Source organism: Mobula hypostoma, chromosome 14 (assembly GCF_963921235.1).
Source record: "Mobula hypostoma chromosome 14, sMobHyp1.1, whole genome shotgun sequence".
In the NCBI taxonomy this organism is placed as follows: Eukaryota; Metazoa; Chordata; class Chondrichthyes; order Myliobatiformes; family Myliobatidae; genus Mobula; species Mobula hypostoma.
The window spans coordinates 38,433,782-38,452,320 of NC_086110.1; the positions used below are offsets into that span (position 1 = coordinate 38,433,782).

General features: G+C 37.9%; 1 protein-coding gene across 6 annotated transcripts in view; it reads left to right on the forward strand.

The window, feature by feature from the left end:
- The window catches only part of znf536 (zinc finger protein 536), a 508,286-nt gene that overhangs the window by 170,415 nt on the left and 319,332 nt on the right, over positions 1-18,539 (forward strand). For all 6 annotated transcript variants that reach the window (XM_063066964.1, XM_063066962.1, XM_063066965.1 and 3 more), the window contains exon 3: positions 17,559-17,666. The gene's annotated coding sequence lies outside the window, so the exon portion shown is untranslated. The remainder of the gene's footprint in view (positions 1-17,558; positions 17,667-18,539) is intronic.

Genomic DNA, 18,539 nt, shown 5'->3' on the forward strand with positions numbered 1-18,539 from the left:
CCACAAACAGATTTTTGGAGGTATCTCAAACTGTTTGCCTCTCTTGCACCATAATGAAATATCTACCTAGTGGCCACTTTATTAGGCACACTTGAATACCTGCTTGTTAAGCAAATATATAATCAGCCAATCATATGGCAGCAACTCAATGCATTAAAGCATGCAGGCATGGTCAAGAGGCTCAGTTGTTGTTCAGACCAAACATCAGAATAGGGATGAAATGTAATCTCAGTGACTTTGACCGAAGAATGATTGTTGGTACCAGGCAGTGTAAGTATCTCAGAAAATGCTGATTTCCTGAAATGTTCATGCACAATAGACTTTAAAAGTTATAGAGAATGGTGCAAAAAACAAACAAACAAATCATCCAATGAGCAGCAGATCTGAGGGTGAAAATGCCTCGTTAATAAGGGAGGTCAGAGGTGAATAGCTAGACTGGTTCAAGCTGACAAGAATGTGACAATAACTCAAATAACCATGTGTTGTAACAGTGGTGTGCAGAAGAACATCTCTGAATGCATAACATTGAACTTTTAAGTGGATGGGCTACAGCAATAGAAGAGCACAAACATATAGCCAGTGGCCACCTTATTAGCTACAGGAGGAAGCCAAAAGAGTGTTGATATATTGCTACATAAATCATTGTGCTGCTTCTTTGCATCTATGTTTTATAAAATAAAGGTGTTATGACCTAACTCTAGTCCTGGCAAAAAAAGTGAGGAAAGTTGAAGCTTTGTCAATGAGGCCACTGAGTTATCTGTCCTGAAATTAGAAGAGTATTTAGACTATTTCTAAAATTCCTTCCTGAGATGGTTTGAAAATTCCTTGTAGCTTAAGAGATTACGCCAATGTTTTGATTAGACTACAAAGCAAGGCATGCGCTTTGTCAGAATTATGTCAGTTTCTTCTGAACCTTGAAGCAAATGTCCTTCCTTTTCCTGAGGAGATACTGGTTTGTGGGAAATGAAGCATATAAAGAGTCAATCCAAAGTTATTCTTATGATTCCCATTCTGTGCTCCAGGTGCAGCATTATTGAGATGCCTTCTAACTAGATCATGCTGTTAGATAAAGCACGTCTTCTGATTTTTTTTTGAGCTATGTACCATTACTATTTAGTGTCTTTAATATTTAATTACAAAAAGTTAATTATTTTAGCTTCATAGTTTAATTATATATTAATGAATATTGTTAAAATTATTAGCAATTTTATTATATTTAGTTAAGGAAAAAGGCAGGAAGTGGCATTCATTGTTTAGCTATTTTGATACTCTGGACCAGATTGCTTTGGATTGTTTAGTGACTGAGATAAGATGGGGACATATAAACACTGGGGATTTTGGAAAGATAAACTGTGAGTCTGATAATTATGATTAAAGACAAGTAGCTGGAGAACCTTTGACTCTTCCATCTTTAAGTATTATTGCTGGATGTTGGGGTGGTTCCCATTTTGGTGTATCAACAACTGATCCAATGGAAAAGTCTGGTCCCATTGCAATAAATGTACAATGCCAGCTAGCTGAAGTCTGGTCTTAGTCTTTGGTGCAAAACATACATCACATTGTAAATTAATGCAGAGAAAATAAGAGCAGATCTGACTGAGATTAAATTTTAAAATATGTTTTTTCAAACAACATATTTTTCTACCCACGATGAAAGATCAGAAAAATGTAATTGTTTCCCACTAGATTTGAGAAACTAGCAAAAATGGCGAGAGTTACACAACTAAAGAATATTCACACTGAAGAGCAGTGGGCATGGGCAGTGTTTTTTTTTGGAAAATTGTTCAAGCGTAAAAGATCAAAAAGACTTGGGCACATTGTTGTTCCATGTGCAAGTCATAGCCAAAATTTCACATTGTTTACAGCAACATCATTTGTTTGTGCCCAGCTTGTGAAGGAATCTAAACCCTGATATTAAGGAAAACTGATCAATAAGAGAGGAAATTTTGATTGAAGAATATTTAGGAGTTTCATAAATTTTCAATTATATTCATTATACTACAGATAATTATGCAACTTAAATACAAAATGCCAATTAACGACATCTCAGTCTCTTTAATTTGTGGCTCCTTTTCATATTCTGCCTTTGACAAGAAAAGCATTTTGTTCATTCTGTTTCTAACTATCCACACATCAGTTTTGTATTTGTGCAGTTATTTTTATGTCAGAGGTGCTTAAGAAAAATTCAGTCATTAAAAGCTCGGTCTTTGTTTTTCAATCTGTGACCCAGTAGTCTCTTTAGCAAGCTATGGTTCAGTAAACTGGCATGCACAGGACTACAATGGAAAATTATGTAACAGATGGAAGCCTCTACATTTTAGTTTAGTTATTTTTTAAGTTGCTTTACAGATTATTAAAAGAAAACTTTTGCTAAATGCTTGCATCTAAAAGCTCGCAGTGGTGATGTTTACAATATAGACAATGTTGAGGGTATTTTATAGTTTATGACATTTAGTCTATTGGCAGGAAAGGAGATATTTTGTTAAGATTAGTATGATGTTAGTAACTTATGTGTTTCAATAAATATGTCCAGTTCATTGGAAACTACAAAGTAAGTTAAAACAAAACAACACAAGAATGAATTGCTGTTTAGTGAAATCATTTCCTTTTCTTAATCAAAAGATGACAGCTATAACCTCTGAACTGTGCAGTGTTATAGTCTGCATGATGCAAAACTATGTATTAAGAGGATGTGTTATCTAACAACACAAAACTTATACTGATGGGTATGAAAATCATTGCAGTAAAGGATCATCAAATGATTAAAACTTATCGTAAAGAAATTGCATTGTGTTGCAAGCTACCCACTTCAACAGCATCACAGAAGAGGAATGCATTAAGTGCCAGCAAATCTGATGACTATTCCCTTGATATTTGTATATGTTGTTTAAAAATAAACTTTGTCTTGACATTCAGGGAATTTAATTATGAAAAGTGAATCTTACTGAAGTTCTTGGAAACAGGGCTTTGCCTATGCTCTTGAAAACTGACATTTAGACATTTTGAAACAAATTTTAAAATAAATTTCTCCTTAATCTGCCAGCATTTTACACCCTTACATCTAAATCCGGCACCCATTAAGTACAGAAGGCCGATTATTGTCATGTTAGGACAGTAAGGCAGCAATGGTAATCCCTGGTATAATTTTTTTATTTCAATCTTTGTGAAGCAATATCCATATGTGAAACTGGCCCATGTGAGTTTTATGCTCAAAACTGATTACTCAGAGAAAGTTGTACTTTCTTTTTTAAGGATTACATTGTTTGTGCTGCATGTCACTGTATTCCAAGGTTATAGCTTGTAATTGATGTTACTGTTTCCCTCACCTTTTTGAATCTTTTTTACACGCCCATTTTTATGGGTCCATCCACAGTTGCCACTCACTTACTAACCAGCTTAGGGGCTTATCTTTAAGGGTTCATCAGTTGTTAATTTGCCATTAAGTGCCATTGTAGTCTGAGATCAGGTGTGCAACATACCTGATTAGACCAGAAGAAAGTTTGCCTGTGCAACAGTTGAGAAAGGTTGTCAATTGTCTAAGTCATTCCTCCTGCTCTCCCATTTCTCCATTAACAGATTTCATAGACCCTTCTAAGTACCCCTAACAACACTGTTAAAAGTCAATAAAGCAATTACATTAAAAAATAAGAATGTAAAAACATAAAATATTTAAATAACTCAAACATTGCATTTTAAACAATTAAAAAGTCAGTTGATTAAACAAGTTGTAAAATTCATTGTTTATAATCCTTTCCTCACAGCCAATCTTTTCTATCCAAGTGAGCAATTTGTAGAGTCTAATGCGTGTAGTTTTGATGTAAGTTTTGGGGAACTGTTGCAAGTTTACGCCAACCAACACACGGTAGCAAACATTGTCAGCAGTACTCAACCAGCCAATTTGGTGTGAGAAGAATCAGAACAGGGAGTTCATTGGGCTGCCCTCAACAAATTCAGGCCGATGTAATACTTGAACTTTTAAGGAACAAGAACTTTTAAAAACAGAAACAAATATTGACAAATTCATTTACATATTTGGATATTGTTATACTTTGGTAATTAATTATTTTTACTAATTTTATAATAATTTTTACTAACAAGAAATTAGTTTACCAGCAGTGCAATAAGAACACATACCAACTTTCCATACTCCAAGTATAATCTAATTGCTAATGCAGATTTCCAACTCTCACACTCCTCAGGTTCCTGTGATCAAAGAGGAGAAAAGCTGGAAGTGTGGCGATAATTCTGAGCTGAGGATAGATTGTGAAGCATCCATTGCCCTTCAGCTATGAAAATGGAGCTGTCAGCACTGACGTAACCATAAAAGTAGATTTTAACAGCACCTTAGAAAGCAGATGGACGAATGTACCCATCTGTTAATGCTTATTGCATACAATGAGTGGAAATCACAGCTCACCACTAGCACCTTATAGTTTTACCGTTTTGAACTCACAATACCAATGGAAGGGAAAACAAAATAAATTTAATGCCAAGCCAAATATTTTTGACCATTGCTTTCATGGTTTTTGTGAAGCTCAAGTAATAACTATGACATCTCTGTATAACAACCAAAACATTTTAAAATGAATATGTGAACATACAAGTTAAGATCGTTACTGATTACCATGTTTTTGGATAGCTATTAGAGTCACAGAAAATTCATGACATAGAAGGAGAACATTAAGTGTGTTATATCCTTGTCTGTTGAACCTAGCCACCTAGCCTCAGCCCACCCTCTACCACTGGGTCCAGGTCATTATTTCAAGTATATACATCCAAGTAACTTTTAAATGGAATGAGAAATTTTGGACTCAACAACTCTTTTGAACATTGAGTTCTTCACCCCTATCATTATATTTATGAAAATGATATTTTTCATTCTTGTACCTATCAATTTAAATCTATGTCCCTGTTTTTTGGCTCCACTGATAAGGGAAATAGATACTTCCCACTTACCCACTACACTCCCCTCATTATATCATGCACTGTATTTCAATCAAGTCTCTGCTCAGACTCTTTTGTTTCAAAGAAAGCCACCCTAGCCCATTGAATCTTCCCTCATACAGTAGCTATTTTTTTTCAGTCCTGGCAACAGAATGCGTAAATCTCAACTGCATCCTCTCTGGCACAGTCACACTTTTGACCAAAAATTCCCATGGTACACAATGACCTAACTATTGTTAAATGCAGCTCTTTAAAATTTATTCTATTTTTGAATACTATCATCATCATCATAAGCAAGGCCAGTGTTTATTGTCCATTCATGATTGCCTTTGAAAAGGTGGTGGTGAGTCAAAGTTTTTGAACAGTTACAGTCCTTCTGATGAAGATACACCAATGATGTTTTTGATAGGGAGCAGGATTGAAGACTGGAGACAATACAGAATCAGTGATACAATTCTGTTCAGGATGGTGTGGGACTCAGAGGGGGACCGCTGGCAACTGTTCTTTTGCACCTGCAGCCTTTGCCGGTCTTGGTGGTTGCAGTAATGGGTTTGGGAGAAGCTGCTGGCATAGGCTTGGTGAGTCACAGAAATGGAGATGGCATGTACTGCACCCATTCTGCATCAGGGTTGGAGGGAATTAATGTTTAGAATGATGGATGAAATATTAATTAGACAAGCTACTTGTTCTGAATTAAGTCAAGCTTCATTAATATTGTTGGATCTGCACTCACCCAGACAGGTGGAGGGTATTCCATCACATTCCTCACACATGTTTTGCAGTTGCTGGGAAAATTCTGTGGTGTCAGGAGCCTTGGACCTGCTGTTGTGTAAACAGAATTACACAGATATGGACTGCTTCATCTGTGAGTAATTGTGAATGGAACTATCATTCGGTAATCATCGGCAACGATCCCCACTTCTGACCCTATAAGGGAAGGAAGATCATTAATAAAGCAGCTGAAGATTGTACGGCATCAGTTACTATCCTGAGGAGCTCCAGTAGTGAAGAAATGCTTCTTGATGGCACTGCGAATGACATCTTCTATTACCTCATTGATGAATGAGAGTAGACCGATTGGGAAGGCTTTCAACCGATGAGATTTTTCCTGTGTTTTGTGAGCTGGGCATAACTGGGGAATTATCTACAGTGTCAGGTGGGTGCCAGTGATGTAGCTGTGCTGGCTGGAGGTGTTTCATGGACCGTGTTGTTCTATTGAGTCTATTCCATTTAGTATGCCTGTAGTGGCACATAATATGATGAAAGGTGGCCTTGGTATGAAGGTGGAGGGATAGTCTCTACAGAGATTGTGTGGTAGTCTACATGTGACAGTAATGATCAAATAGATGGATTTGACCCAGATAGTTCTCGGTTGGTAATGGCAGGTACTGTGCCAGTCGGCATCAGGGAGAAACCTACTTTATCATTGGCAGGAGGTCATGTACAGGATTCAGCTAGTGCTATTGTTACCAACCATTCTTAAAATTCCCCATACAGAGTACTTTCTGTGCCTGCCTTGCTATTTTAATTCTTTTTCTAAATACTGTTCAATCTGGTCTTCTGAAACAAGCATCCATCTGTTTTATTTTTTAATTTATCTTTATTTTTACTCAAAAATATTAAATCAAGGTTCTGTTTTATCTTAATCCACCACTAATACTTTGTGAGAATCCAAAGCTTTTTGCAAAGACAATAACTGCACTTGGCTGCAACATCTTAAAATTCAGTGTTAGGGAATGGCCTTTGCTGAAAAGCAAGTATTTCTATTTTAGGAGGTGGTGACTGTAGTTATAGTGTCATAGAGCACTACAGGCTCTCTGGCCCATCTAGTCTGTGCCAAACTGCTACTCTGCTAGTTCCATTGGCCTGCATCTGGACCATAGCCCTCCATACCACTCCCATTCATGTACTTATACAAGCTTTCTTAAGTATTGCAATTGAACCTGCATACAACACTTCTGCAGACAGTTCATTTCATATTCACACCACCTCTATCAAATCCCCCCTAAATTCCTCTGTGCTCCAGGGAATAAAGTTTAACCTATTCAACCTTTCCTTACAACTCAAGTGGAGACATGGTCTAAATAGGGAAGTTGTTCCAAGACTTTGATTTTGGGTGAAGATACATGTCAGATGAATGGGAATATGAAGCTGATCATGTTCCCATGCACTTGTCCAGACTTTCCAGGTAGTTGCAATATTGAGAAATGTTGCTTAGGAAACCTTGATAAAGTCTTGCAGTCTAATATGCAGAAGACTACACAAAACTGTCAAAGAAGTGACAACTAATCCAATCACTTTGATGTGGAAAATTTTATTCCTCACAAGTTTTTCTGAGCTCATCGGTCAATGGAGCACACTTTATCAAACCCATGAATATGTTTAGATTAGATTAGATTAGATTATGAGGACTTGCAGTCCTCTTTTATTGTCATTTAGTAATGCATACATTAAGAAATGATACAATATTCCTCCAGTATGATATCACAGAAACACAAGACAAACCAAGACTGAAAAACTGACAAAACCCACATAATTATAACATACAGTTACAACAGTGCAAAGCAATACTGTAATTAGATAAAGAACAGACCATGGGCATGGTTAAAAAAAAGTCTCAAAGTCTCTCGGAAGTCCCATCATCTCACTCAGATGGTAGAAGGAAGAAAATTCTCCCTGCCATGAACCTCCAGCGCCGCAAACTTGCTGATGCAGCACCCTGGAAGCACCGGACCACAGCCAACTCTTGAGTCTGTCCAAAAACTTCGAGCCTCCGATCAGCCCTCCGACACCGAGCACCGAGCACCAAGCACCATCTCTGCTGAGCGCTTCAACCCCGGCCCCGGCCGCCAAGCAATAGGCAAAGCCGAGGATTTGGGCCCTTCCCCTCCGGAGGTTCTCAATCGCACAGTAGCAGCGGCAGCGAAGCGGGCATTTCAGAAGTTTCTCCAGATGTTCCTCCGTGCTTTTCACGTCTGTCTCCATCAAATCAGGATTGTGCACGGTACCTACTTAACAAATACTGATATCATTCCGGAGCGGCCATGCGTGCAGTGTCACGCCACCATCTTCTCCTCCCCTCCTCCTCCTGTTTGCAGGTAATGGAAAGTTTTTGGGAGTTAGGGAATGATCTGAAAATTACCCAATCCTTGGTTTTTCCTTTTACTAACAACCACGTTCAAATAGCAGGTCCGGTTCCTGGTAATGATAGTTAATGTGTTGGTTGGGATAGTAAGGATGAAAGGTAGGTATATAGGCCCCCTCTTTTGAGAGTGCTCATTGCCTGTCATTTGCATGGCTTAAGTGTTTTTCACCATTTATTTGCTGAAGCCTAGATATTGCCCAGGGTTTCCTGAAACACATTCTGCAGTCTTCTGCCGTCAAACTTTTCAGGATCACTACTTATCTTTGGAAACAATTAAAGTTTCGTGTTTCCATAGTCTGGCAACTTCCTTATTTTTGCTCTGTCTTGTACTAATTCATTTCCCCACTTTGATTATAAATCAATGAAATTTTATAGAAAATTAGCACGCAGGCACCTTTCTGGTTCTTTGGATAATAGGCTTATGAACATTTTTATATTTTCCTCCTTTGACCCAGACTTCAATTCAAAATGTCTGTACAAGACGTAGCTCCTAGTTCTGCAGCTAGCTTTTCACTGCTTATACCAATGTCTATGAAGGTGTAGTAAATAATTATGAGTAACGAAGGCTGCCTGGCCAATCCTGGTTCATCCATGGAGAGTGTATTGCCTCTTACTCTCACTGAAACATTCTGGATTCTTTCATTTCCCTTTCTGCCTGGCTCCACACTGGTTGGGTTTCTGAGTTTCTGGGACTGAGGAGCACCAAGGATGTCAGTGAATCATCACCTACCAACGTTGTTAATACTTGTGGGAGTCACTTTCGGTCAGAACAAATTTACTGTAAAGTAACTGCATGATCTCAATCATGCAGTTATCTGAAGATTACTCATGAGATTTGTTGTTCAGTTTTCTGACTTTGAAAGCTTCTGTGGATGGTTGTCAATAGAACTTTATAAATCTTAGCATTCATGTTATCTGGATTTTTCTGGGTACGAAGTTTCCACGGTGACCACATTCTTCTCTTTGTGTTGTGTCACCATAAGCTTCACTCACCTCAACTTTTAATTTGTGTGTCAGCTTCACAATTCACAATAACTGCTTTGTTTTTGGCAATGCAAAAAGCAAATTCATTTTTTGCTTATCCCATTGAAGAAAGCCTTTTGTGACAATAATGTGCACTGGCATTTTGGCTCACTATATAAAAATGCAAATTTTGATCCAGTATTTTTGAAGAAAAAAAAGAATAAAAATTAATTGGATTCAGATCAGAATGAAAATGGTTTTCTGTGCCTCTGTTCAGGTCAGGGTGCTATATCTATCATCTTACTGGAAGGTTAGTTACACAGTCTAACTTGAATTCAGAGTTGCTTGAATAAGATTACCTGATTCTACACATTCTTCTACTAAATTCCCCACCATACCTTGTTATTTACGTGGCCTATTTCAAGTTGTTGCAGAGCTCCATTCATTTAGCAAAGAAGTGAATTTGAATTATTAGATGTAGATGATAGAACATTTATCATAAAATGTTTTATTAGGTAGCATGCTCAAAGGAACTAGCATGGGACATTGAACTGACACAAGGTGATAAAATCTGAAGGAGATATCAGGAATATGCATTTCTGCAACAGAAAAAAATTGCATTTAAAGAAACGAGCACAAAGGTTGGAAACATAACGTGGTAGAGATTGAAGAAGGAATAATGCCTTTCTGCTTAAAGATCAGAGTGGTTTAGTTCAGAAATATGTGTTCTATTTTATAGGTCTAGTGAATAACTATATGAGTCTAAGCTTGATGTTCACCCATTACTGTTAATTTCCCATGATGTAAATATCAATATTGTGGAATAATTGACTTTATCAGCTTTGATAGTAAAAATAAAAAAAGAGAAAAATCATAAATTTCACATGTTAAAATTAAATCTTGAATGAATAGTACGGATGGAATGTCATCATGTAGATGGAACAGTTGTGAATTACCACTACTTTCTATCAACACTCATGTTGTCAATAATTTTATAATTCACTGGGTTTCTTATGCGAAACTGGCAAGTTTGTGCCAGAGGATGAAATCAGACAGAGACCTAGATTTGTGTGCTGTTTGTTGAAGCATTTAGGATGGTCTGAGCCAAACATGGTCAATATTGTTTAGGACAGAGCTCTGACTCCCTTGGTTTTATCCAGCCAATGGTCAGTGGAGTTACGCCTAGTTATGTGAGGTGTAAACAACTAGATGAATTAAAGTTGGACCCTAACTTAGTTGAGCTGAAAGTGGACATTTAAAAAATAATTACTGTCTCTGTTTTTTCATGGTAAACCTTAAAGATACTTTTAAATCCTTCCGGGCTGTAAGGAAAGTCTCACGTGGAATTTCATATGTAAACATCTTTTGCAGCCTGAATAGCTGCCATTATTACAAAAAAATTGAGGCATCTTCCTCAAGCCTAGCAGACAAGTGTATCAGAAATTAAATATATATCAGTTCAATAGTTCCATTTAATATGAGAGAATTGTTTGTAATGTACATCCTGAAATTCTTATTCTTCGCAGACATCTATGAAAGCAGAGCAGCACTCCAAAGAATGAGTGTCAATTAAAACATTAGTACCCCAAAGCCCACTCCTATGCACAAATAGCAGCCAAAGCAACGACCCTCCCCCCACCTCTACCTACTTCAGCAAAGAAGCGTCAGCATCCTCCACCCACCAAGCAAGCAATAACAAAGGCCCCAAGAGAGACCATGACCTGCAATACAACTGAAACTAATTGTTTACCCAACAGTTCGACATACCACAGTCTCTCTCTCTCTAATAAAGGGAAAAAGGAATGTCCCCTTTCACAGCAAGAGGGGAGACATAACAAGACAACTAGGCATTATTACAGGCTTCTTAGTGGGCAGAAGAAGAAATAATCTATGTTCTTTTACTATATAGTTCAACCATTTGTTGGTTGACCAAAATATGGGTGGTGACGATACAAAAAGAGTTGATACTGTGCCATCAACTGATAGTTATAGGTTGGGTTTAGGGGGAAGTGGACACGAAGTTGCAACCTATTAATCAAACTAATTATGCCTACATGGAATTGCACATGTACCTGAGAGAGATACATCTGGGAATATGGGAGATGCAGCTTTTACTTTCATTCACAATAGAAATTAGTGAAAGCTCTTTGTTCCCAAAGTGCTACTGGCCTATATATTGATTCGATTATTGATCTATCAACCATGAGTATCAGTGGTAAAGCTAATATTTACTATCCAAAGCTGTGAGATGCCTAATGAGCCACCGCATCTGAGTAGGGACTTCTGGGACTTTGACTCAGCGATAATAAAGGATTGAATATATAATTTCACGTTCATTTGGTGTGTGATTTTGGCATCATGCAAGGATTAGGATGGTATCTCCATTTGCCTGCTGTTCTTCTGCTCAGTGATACGAGAGCACAAGTTTAGAGATAGTTTAGAGAATGGGGTTGAAGGATTCTCAGGGAATTGTTGCAGCATTTGTTGAGTATTGGTGTGGGGGACTGAATGTTCATGTTGCTTTACCATTAGCTACTAACCTGCTCTTTTAGTCACAGTATTTTGCCTCTGGGCCAGTGAAGTTCCTGGTGATTAGTGACTCCTGGAATGTTGAATATAAATAACCTAATGATGGTAGTGCCATTGATTTTTCAATGAAGGTAGTTAGACTCTCCCAGTTTTACAGGGTCAATGCTTGGCATATGTGTGGCACAAATATCATTTGCCACCTATCAGTCCACGATTATATTTTTTGGTCATGATCAAAAGGATCATCATGTTCAACTCATTTAATACCATTTATGTGTAAACTGTTGCGGTGTGCAGGTGGCTTGAAGGAAGAGGCAAGGATTTTTCTTCACATATGGAATCATTATTCTACTCAGCAATGGAAATACAATGTTTCTTATCATGCCATATTAGGCTGTTATTCTTAGATTCTATTTCAATAAATACTAATCTCATGACACATAAGAGGAGTGAAGGAGAGAAGTGATATCTAAGAGGAAGAGAATTGTGTCAGAATAATGGAATAATCTTTGTCAGTGATTACACCCACTTCAGTAACCCGATGCAATTCTGCTAAATTTCCCAAGGTACCAATTAAAAACAACAGAGTTAAATGTTAACAAAAGGTACATAGGAAATGAGAGCTGAATATGCCATTTTGTCTGAATTCACTTGTCCTTTAATTATATTACCCCAAGCTCCTACATTCTCCCCACGTATGGTATAGGAAAAATCTGTTGATATCTGTTTTGAATGTGCAAAACAATTGAATATCCACAGTTCTCTTGGTTAAAGAGTTCTGATGATTCACGACTACATGACCAATGAAATTTCTGTACTGAGATTATAGTCTATATTTACAGCCTTCTCAGCAATGTGAAAGAGCCCCTGCACTTTCCCTGCCAAACCCTTTGAGAATTTTATATGTTTCAGCGATAACACAATTCCTCCAAAATGTTGGGAATATAGAGGTCCTAACTAGAGTATTTGATACTGAAAAACGTCCCTCAACCACTGTCCTGGAGCATTGAACCATGTGTAAATCAGACACGTTATCTCATTTTGTTAGCTTTGTTTAATGTATTTGCATAAAATACATTTGAGCTCAGTAAATGTTGAAGGGTGGAAGAACATTTTTGAAAATGAATCTGAAGCACAGCAATGCAGTAGTAGGTTCTTATTGATGGACAAATTATCAAAACACCAAAACTTCCAGAATTTCTGAAATAACTATTTCAAAGCTTTTATAATCGAGAATCAACAGTGACCCAAATATCAAACTGTGGGTTCTTAATTCTGTGCTTTTTCAGTATACTGATGCCTCAGTGAAATGATTGCAATGAGTTTCAGCATGAGAAACTGTTGCAAAATGCTCCCACTGGGTGGCTGGAGAAAACAAGGACCTGTTCAATGGAAACACAAGAGAGGCTGTAGAGTTTGGAAATGTTCAGCCACACACAAAAGTTGCTGAAAAGAGTCAGCAAGTCAGGCAGCATCTGTGGAGGGAAATGAAGAGTTGATGTGTGTTGCCCTGCCCATCATTTTGTGTATGTTGCACTGTTGAATGCTCTGTTTTCCTCTGAGCACTGCTGCCATTCTCATGTGAACCACGCGACATGCTCTCTGTACTCACACAGGACCACTGTGATGCTGCCAGCCCTTACCCATGGACACGGCCCTTGCTTCAGAATGGTTGTAATCTTGCAGATGCAGCTCATTGCAATTTAATGCATTTTTTCTGTTGAGGTTCAAATTTCAAAAGGCATTAGGAATAGATCTCTGTGTAAGCTGAACAAGTAAACAGTGAAGGATGCTGACAGAATGACTGCTTTCTAAAGGAGTTGGACAGAAACAATCAGCTGCATTGCTTGTGGCCAGAGAAATGGACACTTAACTGAAACATGCCATCTGTTCGGCACCAAAACTTGGCAAAAAACAAATTGCTCTCCCAACTACTGATTGAATACATTCCAAACTAAAGTCAACTTTTCCTTAAAGGATAGAAAAAACCCCATAATTTTTGCCTGATAATCAATTTTGACTCTGGTTTACATTCTTTGACACACTTAGAGAGCTTTATTGCTGGCATATGCAGAGTGGACAAATGTCAACATTGTGTGCAGTGTGCTCCTTTCTATATTTCCAGTTCAGGTGTCACCAGAAAGACTACATTCCTATTTGACTTCCCTTCCTTTAAAAATTTATGCCTTGAAGGAGATAAAGATTAGTTCAAAGTTGAAAGTAAGTTCATTATCAAAGTACATAATGTCATGATATACAACCCTGAGACCCTTGTTTTCTGGTGGGCAAACACGGTAAATCCAAGAAACACAATAGAACCAATGAAAGACAACACACAACAGGACGGAAAACAACCAATGTGCAAAAGACAACGAACTGTGTAAACAAAGACTTTGGAACATGAACAGGGTATACATTGTCCTGATAGTAATTTCTACAGCTGGTGTCATCCCAAAGGCACTATACAATGGCATTAAACAATTAGAGCTACACAGCAATATCTATGTAAATCTTCAGAAAGCCACAATACTAAACACCACTAGAATAATCTGAAAGTTCCTGGTAATTGCCAAATGTGCATGCTTGGCTATGTCCTTACCTCAGGTTTTACCAGCTTGAGCTGAGAGAAAATAAATAAGCAATAAATATAGAGAACATGAGGTGAAGAGTCCTTGAAAGTGAGTACATAGGTTGTGGGAACAGTTTAGTGACAGCTTATATGTGACAAATGCGTTACTCGGGTCCGATCAAATCAGTGAAGATTGTTCTGGGCAGACTACAAGTGTCGCCACACTTCCAGCACCATTAGGACATGTCCATAACTCACTAACACAAAGCATACACCTTTTTTTGGAGTGTGAGAGGAAACCAGAGCACCTGGAGGAAGCCCATGTGGTCACAGAGAGAAGGTACAAATTCCTTACAGGCAACAGTGGGAACTGAAACCTGACTGGTGGTCGCTGAGGCTGTAAGGCGACGTGCTAACGGCTATGCCGTCATGCCTTACAACCTGATAATCAAAGGCATGTTCCAAAGCTTGTTACAATGTGACCCTAATTGTCCGATGGATATCAGAGTAGGCTTAATGCTTGAGTTTTCTGATCGGAAACATTGGTTGCTGAGCAGTTCCGTGGATTTTACACAGAGCTCATTGTCTGCCATGTGGCAGTGATCAATACCCCCCTGAATGTTACTGAAAGCCAGACTCCTACAGCAGGCACCTTAAAGCTCTTGAACTACATCACTAATGCCCTCTCTGTAAAATACTCCAATGCAACAGCAAGGATGACAGTAGAATCTTCCACCAAGCTTTTGGTACTTGGGGCCTGATTACACCCAGTTAAGCAGGTCTGACGCTAGTCTCTGCAAGCAGACGTTCTACTTGGAGTTCATCCAACGGAAAAGATTACCAGCCGTGTAGAGGATATGTTCAAAGCATCCTTGAGGAAATATGGCATCCCCATTGACTCCAAGGAAGGACTCGCCTGTTGCTGCTCACAGTGGAGAAGAAGCATTCAATGTTTTCAGGAACCTGGAGACTGAAAGAATGCGAAACTACCCACTTGCCATCCACTCAGGCACCTTACGCCGCCTCTGTGGGTAGGGTCTGTCACACCACAGCAAGCTCACTTGTCAGAATCTCCCAAAACCAGAGTAAAAGGAAAGTCGCTCTTGGTCCTGAAAACCTACTAAGAAAAGAGGACTTTTGAAAACAGAGATACCTGATGAAGTTACTGAAATGTTAGTTGCATTCCTAAAGGTTATTACAGTGCAATGAAACATCAATCAATACAGACTGAATGAATAACAAACCCATAGAAACAAACATCACTTTAGAAACAAGAGAAATTTGCTAAAGCCTGATATACTTCATATTGTAATTTCCTGAGTGATTTATTGTTCATGGATAAAACAGAATGGATTGCATTTGAAATATATCAAGCATACCAAACCAGGAGCATTAATACTTTAATAGATTTCTACCTAGAATTCTAATCCATGGCTGCAATCGATCTTGTTAATTTTAGAATGCAGGTGAGGATAATGCTGGAATTACTAAGAAGAAAGGGAAGGAGGAGGGGGTGGGGTTTTATAGCAATGCCTATGGATTGACCAGCTCCTCAATTCATTTAAAGTAAATGGTGCTAAAACCTTTGAATACTGTGGCAAGCCATGCTCTGAATAGCAAGTGTCATAAAACTTAACACAATCTATCAGACAATTTGGGCAATCTGACGTGTGAAAATAAGCTGGGATGCAAAGATTTTTTTTATTAAATCTTAAAAAGCACAATGGCACTATATATTACAACTTTTTTTTATAACACAGATATAAGGCTGACCCTTTCACAGAATAGGCTGCCTATTAGACCCCAGTTAGACCCTAACACAATCATTTATTATGTGTGTTTCTATTAGTATGTGCTGCTGTTCACCGTCTGTACACAATACTGCCTCGTATCTATCCCTTAAGTCTCTGAATGTTTCTGCTCAGGAGCTGGAAAAGCTGGTCAGTAAAACATTATCATATACAGGGTGGTCCCTGGCCCCTGACAAAAGCCTATTTACTACAGTTTAATGTTATGCTGTGAAGAAGTGAAAAAATAAAGGCAGAGAATAAAAAAATGGCATCTGTTCTTCACAGTGCACTCATGCAAGAACCTGAGTTTAAGACATATGACATTTTTGCTATAAAGCGAACAAAATGGGGGCATTCTTTATAACCTGCTCCAGACTGCAGCATTTTCCAAATGCTATTAAGTTATTGATTTACACAGCCACATGATGATGTCATCTATAAGAAACAGAATGCAGATGACAGAGAAATACAGTGGTGACAGTGACCTTGTTTCAGCATCTCTGGGACCCTGTCAGGTTCATTTCTGGTGTAGTGTTTCAGAGATGCACTTTTTAGGCTATATCTAGTTACTGTGTGGAGTATGAATACAGTATGGGGTTCAGAAGCAATTCACATATAGGTCAATTAAATGCACTAACATCTGCTCTGCCTTTATCATTTGCATATGGTATTCATATGTTAATGATGGCTGTTTTATACACTAGTAACATATTTATGTAAATAACTTGGATGTGGATGACTTGTGATCCTCTTTGATTATCATTGGGGAAAGAATTGGAATAAATGGAATCTAAATGTGTGGTTTGCATGCTTATGTTTCAAGTACATTTTTTTTCAGTTTGAGTAAAGGCTACTGCATCCAAGTGTAGCTCTGATTTGTACAAGAAGCCCCTTAGTGGCAAAGCTTCCATTCTAAAGCAGCTTAAAGCCTTATAAATCAATAATGACACAGATGGACTGCTGATAATCTATTTAGAATGCCTGATAGCAAATATTGTTGTTCAAATGATTAGAATGGCCACTGTTTTAGCAGCAAGCTTTTCCTCTTTAACTTGGATAAAACTGAACAAAAAAGTACTTTCACTTTTGTCCACAAATTCCTTTGCTGGATTTTGGGTGGCACAGGGCTTCAGCATGGGGAGAAGAACAAAGAGGTTATGAAACTCCTTCTAATATAATGATATCAGATTCAGTTTCTACAACATTAAAAACGCTCTTAATGGAATTGTCTCTTCAGGTGCAAGTAGCATAGAAGGTTGCTTCTTTTATAAGAATTTGGCCTGATTTGACACGAGAAGTGGGAAATAAAGTGGAGATTGTCAGAAACGGCAGCTGCCTGGAATCCTGATAAATATAAGCTTTTATTGATCTGATGAAAATGAAAGATCCCAGTGCTATGCAGTATTTAGCTTCTTGTCTAGAACACGTCACCAGTGGCCTTGCTTTAGGATAGATTTTCATTCTCACTTGCTAGATTTTATTTCATCTTTAACCTTTTCAGTTGAATTTCCTTGACCTCTAAATATTGCTTTTTTTTGCTTTTTTATTGCTGTGATTTGGAGAATTTGTTGCTGTTCACTTTAAATCATACCTTTATGTATTTTTCTTTTTGTGATAGGGAAGTGGAACACCCCTCTCAATAACGTTTCAGTGCAAAGCAAAGCTTTTTAATCACTGGTGTTTTCCAAAACAAGTCCTAAAACAAGTATGCAGTTCACTTGCTAAGGTAAGACTTCTATACCCTGGTGTGTTTATGTTTTTGCACGAGCCATAAAAAGACTAGCAAGCCAATGAAGTTTTATTTGATAGGCCACAGGATGAGAAAGGAATTATTTTAAGTGAATGCTAAGGATTAAACAACATTAAGTTGACTAGAGTGAATATTGTGATCATTTGAAGGTAAAGGTAAACAGGATATTTTCTATATAGAGTCCTGATTACTAAAAGAGCCTACTGACCCATAGTGAGTTTCTGACGTTATTTATATTAGACACTGCAGAGAATTTGTAATTCTTTCTCTTTCAGAAATTATTAGGATACCTGCAATTTATACAAAATGTTGCTTACAATTTTATGTAACTGACAAATCTGTCATTGATGTGATGAGAAAATTCTTAACAGATTATTATTTATCTATCAAGCCACCAAAGCACACAAATTAATACATGATAATGATAACACCATTTTTAATGATTTACATTACATAAATTCTCCAGTGATGAAAATTATCAGGCAAGAATCTAACAAAGGAGGAGACGTTACAAGTGATTGCTAATAGCCTAGTTAAAGAAGTGAGGTTTAAGGAATGCCTTAAAGCAGGAAGCAGAATGAAAGGCAGGGCGTCTATAGAAAGAATTCAAGGGCTTAGTGGCAAAACTGTTGTGGGGAATGCACAAGTCAGAGTTGGATCAATGCAGAGCTACTTAAAAGTGTTTTGATTGCGGTGGCATTACAGGGAAAGGAAAGGAGTTTGAACATTAGAATGAGAATACGGAACTTAATGCAAATGAAGGACTACCAAACAGGGTAGATCAGCAGAAGGAGAGGAAAAATTGGTATGGGATAGGGAGTAGTCAACAGAGTTAGAGTTGGATTGCAG